We start from the raw sequence: 8730 nt of genomic DNA, 5'->3' as shown, positions 1-8730 counted from the left end.
GCATTTGTTAGGCTGAGGCAGGAGGGTCAGGATGTCAAGGTCAGCCCGGACTATATTCAAGATCCACTTTCAGGAAACTAAATATATTTGAAGATATGTAAATGTTTATAAACAAACATGCTATTGTAGTTAAGGGATGAGCACCTACAGATTTTGGTATTTGTACGGTTGGTTAACAGATAAAGGAGCATCAGAATAAAGCTGAGAAGACCTGATTATAAGATATAAAAAGGGCTGGAGAGATGGCTCAGAGGTTAAGAGCACCAACTGCTCTTCCAGAGGTCCTGAGTAATTCCCCGGCAACCACATGGTGGCTTCATGTGCCCATGAAGCCAGAAGAAGGTGATGGGTCTCCTAGAAATCAAATTACAGGCAGTTGTGAGCTGCCTGACATGGATGGTAACAACAGGAATTGGTTCTGCAAGAGCATCCACCATTACCCACTGAGTCATCTCTCCAGCCCTGGGAAATGTCATTTATTTTGTATCAAACTCGAGAGATATTTTGGAGAGAGCACAATGCAGAAACTAGTTATGTCATATCTCTTTAGTATGATCACTCCTCAGTGCTAAAAAAATATAGCTTATTCTACATTCTGTTTATAGATTATTTCTTATCAAAGGTAGCATATAGTTAAAGATACTTTCCCTTTTATATATGCATAGAACAATGGTCCTTCTTGGGTGGGCGTTTCAAGTTATTTTATTATTTTCTTTAAAAATATTTCGGGTGTGTGTGGTGTGCACTGGTGTGTGTACAGCTTGTGGGAGTTGGTTCTCTCCTGTCAGTGTGGGTTTCAGCGAGTGTTTGTATCTGCTGATTTCTATCCAGTCCCCTTCCTCCTTTCTGTCTTTTTTGTAGCTCCTAGGTGGGCATGGCAGCACATACCTGCAGTCTGGGACTCGGAAATCAAGGCGGGATTGCTGATTGAGATCAGACTGGGCCGATTATAAGGGAGATTATATCTCACTGATTCTCATCCTGGTTTTGTCTGTCCTAAAAGAAGGTGATCTTTGAATCCCTTGACTGTGTGTGGGGCTTGGCAGAAGCCTGTCCTGTGATAGCAGGTGTGCCCAGCTTCCTGTTGTGCCTGCTTTTTCTCCCTAGGACAGCCCCTCCTTTGGGACTCCTCTCCTCTCTCCTAGGGCCATGCACTAGACTCCTTTGCTTTTTCTTGTCTTGTTCTTTAGCAAGTGATCCATATAGATGGACTTTTTTCTCACCACATTTTTGTTTGCTGTCAGAGGAAAGGACCCATTGGTAGACAGCTGGTCTCTGGTGTGAAGAACAAAGCTGTTTCATACTTAACTGATTTTAAAGAATTGTTTATTGTTTGTTTTTGGTGTTTGGCTTTTTGGAGATAGGTTTTCTCTATGTAGCCCTGGTTGTCCTGGAGCTAAGTTCTGTAGACCAGGCTGGCCTCAAACTCCAAGAGATCCTCCTGCCTCTATCTCCTAGCATACCCCTCACCCCAAAGGGATTTGGAATATTGTACTTGGCATGCATGAGGCTGCCTTCAGTTCCCAATGTACGTGTTTGTGCGCGTGCACACGCGCACACACACACACAAACACACACACACACACATGTGCGGAGTTACATGAATTAAAATCAGTCAGCTTACATGTTAATGTCTGGGCATTTCTTTTTCTTTTATCCTATTGTGGAACTAAGGTGGAAGCCTGCCCTTGGCCTGTGGAAGCTCTGCTGGAAGCATGTAGCTGTAGGTGAGAACGGTTCTCACATGCTTTCATCCTCAGGGATATTCACACAGGGATAGCCTGTGACCTTCATGAGTTGAGGATTTTAACAGGTGGTAAAGGTCTGAGGGGCCCAGGGCCTGACAGTGCACTGGGTAAATGATTCTCTTAGGATCTGATTGGGTTCAGAGACAAAACTTTACCTAAGTGTGATACCTTCTTGAGTCTTTCCTTCCTTCCTTTCTTTTTTTAAATGTATTTATTTAGTTTATGTATATGAGTACACTGTTGGTTTCTTAGACATGCCAGAGGAGGGCATTGGATCTCATTGCAGATGGTTGTGAGCCACCATGTGGTTGCTGGGAATTGAACTCAGAACCCCTTAAAGAGCAGTCAGTGCTTTTAACCACTGAGCCCCAACCGCTGAGCCATCTCTCCAGCTCCAGAATCTTTTCTTTCTAAATGAAGTTAGTTAATGGAAACTGGGAGAAAGACCCACATGCAATCGTTTCCTTTGTGTGTGTTCTTAATCAAGCGGTGTCAGTGAAGCCACTCTGGGCATCCGCTGTCCTTCCAGGGCTTTACTAGAGATGGCCAGCATGCTAGGCGTCCTATTTGGGAGGTCATTTTTCTGAGCTCCTGCATTACTTAGAAGCTAACGCAGCCTGCAACTGTTAGAGGATGCTTGCAGAGGCAACCAAGCAGTGAGCGCAGTAGTGACATGCCTCCAGCCCAGGGACACGAGGATGAGTGGCTCATGCAGTCTGGAGCTTGAGACTCTAACTTCTGAAGTTCTGGAGTCCATGGTGAGCCATCCTGCTTTCTGTCCTGGAGGGAGGCTGCTTCATCTCTCCTGTCTGCTCTGCACACACAGTCCTGACAAGAGGTTTAAGTGAGCGCTGAGTAGGGCTGCATATCTTGGAAGCACAAAATCGTATCAGAGACCTGAGAGAAGTGGCTCTCCAGCACTGTGTGCACACACTGGGGGCTGGCACCCACGGGAGCTGGTGGGACTTTAGAGCACCTACTGAGGAGGCGGTCTATTGGAGTGAGTGTCTTCTGTGCAGGTGGAGCTTCCCGTTGGCCTCCTTCCTCACCCATAGTTCTTGCTCTCTGGTTATCATGCCAGTTCCTTCGCATGTGCTCCTTTATGTCAGATGATGACGTTTCATGTGGTTGCAAACTTCAATTCTTGTGTGTCACCAGCCAATCAGCCGGTTGGTCACTGGTTGAGTTTCATAGACTGGTGATTGAATCTCGTAGGTCTCCACTAATGGAATCTAGTAGCTCATGAGTTTGACCTGGTAGGTCATCACTTGCTGATTCTAGAAGGCCATTTGTTGAGTCTAATTGGTTATAACTGGCTGGATCTAGTACATAACTCGTTGGCTGTGGTGGCTTTTTACTGGTGCATTCTGACAGGTCAGGTGGACTCTGTGGAGGCTGAGGAAATCTAAGTAGCACACAAGTCCTGCCACAGTGAGGGTGGGGCCACTAGTGAGCAGAATTTCTCAAAGATGTGTTTATTGTTTGTACATGTTGGCATGTGTATTTCAGCAGGAAGAGGGCATTGGATCCCCGGGAACTGGAATTAACAGGCAGTTTGTTGATTGATGTGATTGCTCTGAACCAAACTCCAGTTCTCTGAAAGAGCAGCCAGCAGTTTGAATTGTTGAACATACCTTCAGCTCCTTTCGGTCTCTTTAGGGGTTCACTGTGTGAAGCCATTGAAGGGTAAAGGGGATTTTCCATGGAACTTGGTTTTCTATGGATGACAAGTTGGCCTCTGACCTTCAGATGTGTGCCATGGCATGCTTGTGCAAACACATGAGTCACATGGACACATGGTCGTAAATACATTTTGAAAGGAAAATGAAACACCAGCTGTTGTCCTTGATGTTTCTGTTTAGTTGGGGTCCTTTGTTATTTTGTCTTTGGGGCAGGGTAACTAGTATCCCAGGCTGGCTTCAAATTCATTGTGGCCTTGATCTTCATCAACACTTACAGGATCACAGGGGTGCACATACATCAGGCCTAGCTCTCTGTCTTTAGGGGACTTTTATGTGGGAATGCAGAAATAGAAGGCTGTGTTGCCATTCCTCCAGCCTCTTCCCCGACTTCCCAGCATGTTGTCAGGAAGATGGTGACCATCGTAAGGAGATGGTCATGCAGTGATGGACTACAGCATTCTGATTTATCACGGTGCCCTGGGAACAATGATGTTTTACTGTCACTCTCTGCAGGTTCACTAAGAATCTATCCCTGGACAAAATCAACTTGATCACTCTGAAAGGGGAGGGTCAGCTGACCCATCTGGAGCTGGACGAAGAGGTTCTCCAGAATGTGCTGGAGCTTCCTACCTGGCTGGCCATCACCAGGGTCTACTGCAACAGGGCCCCTATCCGGGTGATAATGGGGTCTGAGCACTGTTGCCGTCCCTAGCCAGCAGGCTTGTTCTCTTGAAGAGCGGCTCTCACAGGCCTGTGTGCTTTCCTCTTTCAGATCCAGTGGACCAAGTTGAAGACACATCCAATCTGCTTGGTAATGGCTTTTTCTACTTGAAAGTAGTCTTTTCTTTTGTTTTGGTTTTAATTGACATGGCCTTTCTAAATGGCCTCAGTATGTAGACCAGGCTGGCCTCTGCCTCCCACGTGCTGGGATTAAAAGTGTACACCACCACTACCTGGCATGCATTTGCTTTTTTAATAATGGTTTTTACTGCTTAAGTACTATCCTTAAATTCCCTTGGGATCCAGACAGGAAGCTTGAAGTGTGGTTTGTGTTGGTAGTTCGAGGCTTGCAGCACAGTCCTCTTGTTCTGTGGTGCTGTGTGAGTTTTGTGTGGATACTTAGTTCTCTCTGTATTCCAATGTCTGGATAAGGTGGAGGTGGAGATAAAAACCTTTGAGGACCCTCGCCCCCTCCCCCCCAAGGCCAGTCTCACATTGCCTTTGCTTCAGGACAGAGGTTAGTCACTGTGAGCCTTACTGAAGATGGCAGATGGATGGATGGATGGATGGATGGATGGATGGATGGATGGATGGATGGATGGATAGATGGACAGACAGATGGATGGTCTTGCTTTAGCTCAGGCTGGTTTCAAACTTAGGATCTTCCTGCTTCAGCCTATTAATGTGTGTGAACCTGTATGAATGAAAAGTATGTCTCACTTTTTCTGGCTCAAAGTAAAACTTTGGTTACTGAAAAATTCAGGCATACAGTTGAAGCACATAGACTAGTACTTCAAATCCCTGTGTTTCAAATACCAGACCTCAGCATTTCCCACCATGTTGCCAACACTGTTTCCTGTGTACTCCAGGATTCGAAAGCAAAGCCCAGATGCCCTGTTTTACTGTGTTCCTAACAGCAGTATGGACCTGGGCGACACACAGCTTAGCACTGAGTTGCATTCCATCACATGCTGTAATTCAGCCCCCTCCCAACACTGAGAGATCTTTGGTAGCCCAGGCTGCCTTTGTGCAGCTCAGGCTGGCCTTGAACTTGGATCCTTCTGCCTTCCCACCCCAAGAGCTGGGCTTACAGACTATGCTCAGCTTTCCAGCCAGTGGGCGGTCTTTTCACTTGTACTTTTTGGCTTTCGTGAACATGCATTCAGATGTGTCTGTGTGGACGGACGTGTGCTGTTGTTTCTCCTGGGTAAACACCTTCGGAAGGAAGTGCTTAGGCGGTAATGGAGGTGACTGTCAAATTCTTCCCACAGCTGACCACACTGTACCTGCTTTAACATCTATACGCTTCCTTGCACCTGTGTTCGTGTTTCCTTTTAGGGGGTAGGCAGGGGACTTCTTTTTGTTTCCAAGGAAATATAACCTCTTAAAAACTTTTTCATTTCTATCTTTTTTTTCCTTTCTCTCTCTTTCGAGACATGTTCTCAGTATGCAGCTGGCTGGAACTGGTTGGCCTCAGATCACAGGGAGCCGCCTGCCTCCATCTGGGTTAAAGCAGTGGTTCTCCAGGCGCACTCTTTTTGTCATTTTCTGGAGAGATGGCTCAGTGGGTGAAGCACCGGTTTGGAAAGCATGAGGACTGGGGTTGGGGTCACCAGCACCTGTGTAAATGCCAGGCAGGTGTGGGGTGCACCTCCAGGATCAGTGCTGGAGATGGAAAGAGGATCCCCGAGCAGGTTGGTCTGAGAGTCACAGACATCCCCTGGCTTCTGCCTCCAAGGGCTGGGATTACTGGTATGAGCCACCACCTTCTTTCATCGTCACTGTGCTAGCGATCAAGGCCTGCGCCATGGCAGGAAGGCATATGCCATGGCCTGTTGGGAGCCGCAGTGAGCATGTCAACATTCGCCATTCCAAGATGGCTCAGACATCCTGTCCTCCCAATAGTAAACAACTGACTGCGCAGGTGCAAAAGGCAGAAAGTGCACCAAAGTCACTGCCCATCCCGGGGCGTAATATGGAGTGATGAGTGAACAGCCAATCAGAAGTGAATACGTCACTCTAGGGTGTATTTAAGCTGTGCCTCTTCCTGTCTTTCTGCCTTTCCACTTCTGCTGTTACAAGTAAAGCCTCGTCTGTGGTAACCACCCGAATACTGCCTCCGTGTCCTTTTTAGTGGGCGAAGGGGACAAGAGAGGCACGCGGAACAGACAAGAGAGGCACGCGGAACAATGGCCGTGCTCCAGACTCCACTGTAGTTTGGACTTGTGTGAAAAGGCTGGTGTTCTCTCTCTGGGAACTGTGTCTGTTAGTCCTACTCCATAGGGACTGTGGATTAGTCCTGTGTGGCTGAGTTGCATATAAATGTACACTTTAGTGTTAGTTTCTAGATATCTATCCTCCCCGTCTTTGGTTTTTCCAGACAGGGTTTCTCTACGTAACCCTGGTCATCTTGAGATTCTCTTTGTAGATCAGGCTGGCCTTGAACACAGAGATCCACTTGCCGCTGCCCCTGACGTGCTGAGATCAAAGGCGTGCAACACCGCCTCAGCCACATGGCTCTAGATTTTATTTATTTATTTATTTATTTATTTATTTATTTAATTCTTGTGATGAAAAAATTCCAGAATTGGTTTTAGCTTAACAGTTCCTTGGCCAAGGCAACAATGCAATTTTTACCAACCCCCTTGTGGGTGGATCGTCAAATGCCTTCCAGTCTTAAAAACATAAAAACAAAAATGACAAAAGAAATTCTGCCTTGAAGAATGTCTGTTTTACTGAAGGAGGAAGAGAATTTCTTGGGAAGATGGGGCTAGAGGGGGTGGGGCGAGGTGGGGCGGGTCAGGCGAAGATAACTGACTGCTTTGTGGATGTGTGGGAGTCTGTGGAAGAGTAAGTAAAAAGAGTGCTTTCCACAGCCTGATGCCTTCTTTGTGGCTTTCTTATCTCTCTGCCATCTCTGGTGTCTCAGGGAAGGAGGAGTGTTATTTCTCTGCTGGCTACCTCAAGGTGGAGAGGGAACACTCTTTTTTTTTCTTTTAAAGATGTATTTATTTCATTTATATGAGTACACTGTTGCTGTCTTTAGACACACCAGAAGAGAGCATTGGACCCTATTACAGATGGTTGTGAGCCACCATGTGGTTGCTGGGAACTGAACTCAGGACCTCTGGAAGAGCAGTCGGTGCTCCTAACCACTGAGCCATCTCTTTAGCCCAGGAGGGCACATTCTTGAACAGAGTCAGTGCTATCAACCCCCTGACATGTCTGCATTTCTTTCATCTTCCCACTCCCTTTTCATACAATTTCATCTATATTATATAGACTCTTAGAGGCTACAGAGGTGGCGCTGAGGTTAGGAACACCGGCTGCTCTTTTAGCCAATCTGGGTTCTGTCCCGAGCACCTGCATGGCAACTGTTCCTGCCTGTAACTCCAGCCAGGTTCAGGTACCCGACTCCCTCCTTTGACTCTATGAGGCACAGACATGTGCAGGCAGTGCACTCACATGTAAGGGAAATAAAACAAATAGTAAGAAAATCCCCAGCCAAAAACCTTAGGGGTAAAAAAACAACAGCAAGGAGAGAAGAAGAAAGAAAAATAAGCAGTCATGTTGGCTGCTGTACCGGCTCTGACCACCACCTCCCCCACCCATTGCTGGTGTCCTGGCTGTGACCGCTGTTTCCCTCATATGTTGCAGTGAGTACGGCTTTGCTGAGAAGGTGGTGGAGGGTTTGTCCATCATGGTCAATTCCATCACCATCAAGATCCACTCCAAGGCCTTCCCTGCTTCCTTTAAACTGTGGCAGCTCCAAGGTTATAGTGTCAACCCCACCTGGCAGCAGAGTGACCTGCATCTGACCTGAATCACTGATCCCCGCCGAGGAGAGGAAACTTGTGAAGTCACTGTAGGGTCACTGTCCTCCTTGGCCTCGCCAGTGTGGGAGAAGCTTCTGTCACCCTGTTCCAGTGCTTTCAGAAGCCAGTTTGGTTTCCACTCGTATTATGCACACACGGGGCTGAGCATCTGGGGGTCGGCTGGTGCCTTTGGTAAATCAAGCAAACCGGAGTCACTGTGTAAGAAGTTGATGTTTCAAAATGCCTGACAGTCCTTTTCACCTCCTGGAAGGCGAAGGCTGCCGGGGACGCCAGCACAGTCACTCTGAGGCCTTGGAAGACACCAGGAGCTAACTGTGTTCTCTGTGACACCTCAGACCAAAGACTGCATTGTGGTCGCCTCCAAGCTGACCTTCCTCCTGGATGACCTGCTCTGGTGCTGACTGACTCACAGCTCAAGGCGATGACAGTGGAGAAGTCAGCTCAGCAGAGAAAGAGCCTGGCTCCTGAGCCTGTGCAGGTCAGAGGCACACTGGGCATCTGCTTGGCTGTGGGGCAGGTGGCTAGCCCTAATTTGTGCTGGTGTTGTGGGGAATGGAGGCCTTTTTGGCTTGCTTATGGAGTTCACCACGTGTGGAGTTGCTTGTGCCTGTCTCACTTGTTTGCTCTGCTCACTGGGGTCCCCTGTGTGTCAGATGGGGTGCTAGCCTCTAGAGGGAGGAAGTAGCATGTCTCTACCCTTGGGCCTTCCCACACCTTAGAGAGTAGACAGTTGACAAGTTGCTC

General features: G+C 47.6%; 1 pseudogene; it reads left to right on the top strand.

Moving 5' to 3' along the window:
- Positions 1 to 3926: 3926 nt before the first annotated feature.
- On the top strand, positions 3927 to 8213 carry LOC143441249 (bridge-like lipid transfer protein family member 3A; annotated as a pseudogene).
- Positions 8214 to 8730: the final 517 nt, after the last annotated feature.

The sequence above is a fragment of the Arvicanthis niloticus genome, chromosome 1 (genome assembly GCF_011762505.2).
Source record: "Arvicanthis niloticus isolate mArvNil1 chromosome 1, mArvNil1.pat.X, whole genome shotgun sequence".
NCBI lineage: Eukaryota > Metazoa > Chordata > Mammalia > Rodentia > Muridae > Arvicanthis > Arvicanthis niloticus.
The sequence above is the reverse complement of the archived record's forward strand: the minus strand, read 5'-3'. Positions and strand labels throughout refer to the sequence as shown.